The following is a 3,801-nucleotide window of genomic DNA, read 5'->3' as shown; positions in this document are numbered from 1 at the left end:
AACTCAAGTCGAAGATTCAAGCCTTTTGGTTACTAATTAATGAAATTCCATGCTTAGATTAGTCAAACCCATCAATTAATCTCACATTCAAAGCCTAAAATTCAAATAATAAAATTAAGGTTGAAACTCATCTTCTCCAACTAGCTTTCAAGATTTTCACCATTCATGCTTAGGAAAGTGAGTAATGGCTAACAAGGTGGAAGAGACTTACCCCAAGATGAATCCACTCAGAAAACACTTCAAATTGCCCTTGAGTCACATTGGAGAATATATTTTGAGAATGGGAAATGAAGTGTTTATTTTTGGAATTTAATGAATCTAGAATATTGTCTTCCGCCCCAGCGGAAGGGGTCCCGCTGCCGCGCATTTGCCTCAGTGGAATACATCAGCTGGGGCAGATTTCAATAGAATCACAGAGTTCCCATGCCTGCAAACCAAGCCTTACTAAGGCGGGTCCGCTGGGGCTCACACAGTCTGGCGAGATATCATAAACCAGCATTTTCTGGTTTCTCACCAAGTTCTTCCCAAATCTCGACATCCACCCGAGACCTCCCAGATACAAAACATGTATGCACTGATACATAAAAACATGATATGGGCAAACTTGTTGTCTCAAAATTCCCATCGGAGGTCTATTTGACTGGGTCAACCCCTAACGGTCAAAAACCAACTCTCCAACCAGTAGCTCAAAACACTCCTAAGTGCCACGGGAAACGAACTGAACATCCCACCAAGAACCATCCAGACCTCACGGAATCGACAGACTTTTGAAAAAGGTTCGTTTGTCCAAAAGTCAACCATCGTGTTTTTAACTTAAGGTTCTAATTGGGTCAAAATCATATTAACTCGAGGTGTTGCCCACGGGGTCAAAGGGTCATATTATGGGGCAGATGGGTCAAAAGCACAATAACGATCAAACGCGTCGTTCCATTCGGGACGTGCTTTGTCCATCAGGGGTAATCTGTATTTTTCGCGTTTTGGACCTTTATAAATAGTTGTTTAGGGTTTTGTGGGATAGTTATCACATATTTTGAGACTCTAGTTCCTTAGCATTGAATCCTTTATAGTTTTTGAAGCTTTTGAGGACAAGATTACAACTTTTCATCTTCATTACTCAATAGTAAGCATTAATGACTTCTTCAATATCTTGTTTGCATTAAATATTATGAGTAGCTAAATTTAATAATATGGTTGTGAACCCAATGATGGGCGTTATGTGATTGGATGTTTCTGATTGGTATATGCATAATGGGTTGTTAAGGTTTACTTTTTCTTTATTCTTCAATGCTAGTTTATGGTTGCAAACATTAACTTAAGCCATAAACCTTAATTTCGTTGGGAAAATAAGTTAGGGTTTGGTAAGAATAAGTAACAAGAACTCAGAGCATTAACCCTCGTTTAATAAATTCACTTAGAAATAAGAGGAATTTACTTGGAACATATGAACCGTTCTTCATATCAACTCTTTTATATTTGGGAAAATTATAAAGAGACATACTTTCTAACTATTGGGAAATATTAGGGAGTCAATTAGAGGTTAAGTGCATTCGTACAACAATCCATTAGAACTATATCATATCGACATCCGTAGCATTACACTTCATCTAAAAGGGGACACAACCTTGGTTTCTTTATTCCAATTAATTACAATCAAAGCAAAATAGTTAGTAAACAAAACAATCTTTTACAAACTCACCGGAATACGAAATTAGACCACAAGTAAGTACTCAACTACCTTAGTAACCTTTTCACACCCTATTCCCTGTGGGATTCGACTCCAACCTAGTTGGGTTACTATATTTGACAACGTCCACTTTACGCCATTAAGTAGGTGTAATTTGAGCATATCAAATTTTGGCGTCGTTGCCATTGAATACGGTTTGAAATTATTAAGTTGTGCATGCTTTACTTCAAGTCTTTTTCTATTCCATCACACCTTGTTTGCTCTTTTCTGTGAACCAGGTGATCATGGCCAACAGAGGAGGACGTGGGGCAGCTGGCGGTAGAGGTGTGCAAGTAGCACCCCCAGCAACAAAAATTGAGGAAGAGGAGAATGTATTTACGGATTATATGAAAGAGGTTGAATATGCATCTTTTATTGTTCCACCTAGGGCTAATGCCGCAAGTTGCAAGATCGATGCTACTATCTATCAATTGCTCAAATTGAGGGATATTTTTGAAACTCTACCGATAATGACCCTCATCGACACTTGAAGAATTTCATTGGTGTATGCCAGACACATACCTAGAATGTTGTTACTCCTGATGCAATTCGGTTAAGATTTTTCAAATACTCTTTAGCCGGCAAAGCAAAAGATTGGTTTTAGAAGTTGCCCCACAATACCATTCATTCAAGGGGTGAGCTGGTGAATGTCTTTCTCAAGAAGTGGTTTCCTCCGAGCAAGAAAGCTGAAATCTGTGATAAAATTTATGAGTTCAAGCAGCTTTCGGGGGAGAAATTATATGAGGCTTGGTAGAGGTTCAAGCAGTATTTGCAGCGGTCTCCCAATCACGATTTTCCAGAGACTATATTGATGGAGAAGCTCTATACAAGGTTAGATCCGATGACACAGGCAGTGGCAAATAATGAAGCTGGTGGATGCTTCATGGAGAAGACATATGCCTGAGTCACTCATTTGCTTGATATATTAACTACTCATAATCAAGCATGGCATTCGGGTTGTACGGATAGTGTAGTGTATGGGACTCCATTAATCAACAATATTGTGAAAGCGAGCCAAGAGACATAACAAACTCTAGCCCAGCTTGTAATTAATATTACTTTGCTGACGAAGAGGTTAGATGAAAAAGAAACTAAGAGAGTGAATGCAGTTGAACATGTGCAGACTATGCCGAAAGGGATGTACCAAGTTCCTAAGAGTCCATATCAAGAGGGACCTCCTATGCAGTATGAAGATGCTAATCATGTGAATAATTCTCAAGGGGGTTACCAAAGGCATAATTAGCAAGGGGGTTATCAGAATCAGTGGAGACCGCAACAGGGGCTAGGTAACTATAACAATAATTATGATGGTTTAAACCAAGGGAACTACAATAATAACAATAATTTTGGAAATAGGAGTTCAAAACCTTGTGTTCCACCAAAAGGACAATCGAATTAGCAAGGAGGTTCTAAGTTGGAGAGCATGCTTGAGAAGGTGCTAGCCAACCAAGAGAAGTCCGACAAAACTTTGAAGGGGTTGACTGAAACTGTGGGCTCTCACACTGCTTCCATCCAAAAGCTTGAGTCACAGATGAGAGATATTTTGAGAGAGCAATACCTTCATCAAAGGGGAGGCCTCCCGAGTGATAATTTTCCAAATCCCAAGAGCGGTGGAGGTAATCATCTTGAGAAGTATGCTTCCATTAGCACCCAAAGTGGGAAACTGCTTCAAGTTGTGGGTGCAAAAGTAGCTGAAAATGGGCCTACAGAAGAAGCAGATACAGAGGTTCCATTTGAAGTTCCAAGTGAGATTGAGAAAGTGCAAGATGAAATTCCGAATGTGCTTGAAGTTGATCATGTGCCAGATGTTCCAAAGCCTCAAGATGTGAGCAGTGACAAGGAAAACGGTAAGGTTACTGGGCACTCAAGCCCTTTACTCAATTGATAAAATCTTCACCTCGCTTTCCTCAGAGGCTAGTAAAAAAATTGAGGATGCTAAGTGTCAGCATTTCTATGATCAACTGAAGCAGCTATGGATGAATATTTCATTTCTTGATGCCTTCCAAGAGATGTCGGGTTTTGTGAAGTATTTAAAAGATCTATTGATGAAGAAGAGGCTGGACTGTGAGTGTGACTTA

At 39.6% G+C, this 3,801-nt stretch overlaps 1 non-coding gene across 1 annotated transcript; it reads right to left on the bottom strand.

Moving 5' to 3' along the window:
- Positions 1–2,411: 2,411 nt before the first annotated feature.
- Positions 2,412–2,518, bottom strand: LOC132031667 (small nucleolar RNA R71). Its single transcript, XR_009408327.1, has one exon. It is a non-coding gene; the product is annotated as a small nucleolar RNA R71 (small nucleolar RNA).
- Between the last annotated feature and the right edge of the window lie 1,283 nt (positions 2,519–3,801).

Source organism: Lycium ferocissimum, chromosome 1 (assembly GCF_029784015.1).
Source record: "Lycium ferocissimum isolate CSIRO_LF1 chromosome 1, AGI_CSIRO_Lferr_CH_V1, whole genome shotgun sequence".
Classification (NCBI taxonomy): domain Eukaryota; kingdom Viridiplantae; phylum Streptophyta; class Magnoliopsida; order Solanales; family Solanaceae; genus Lycium; species Lycium ferocissimum.
Note: the sequence above shows the minus strand (reverse complement) of the source record. Positions and strands in the feature narration are given on the sequence as shown.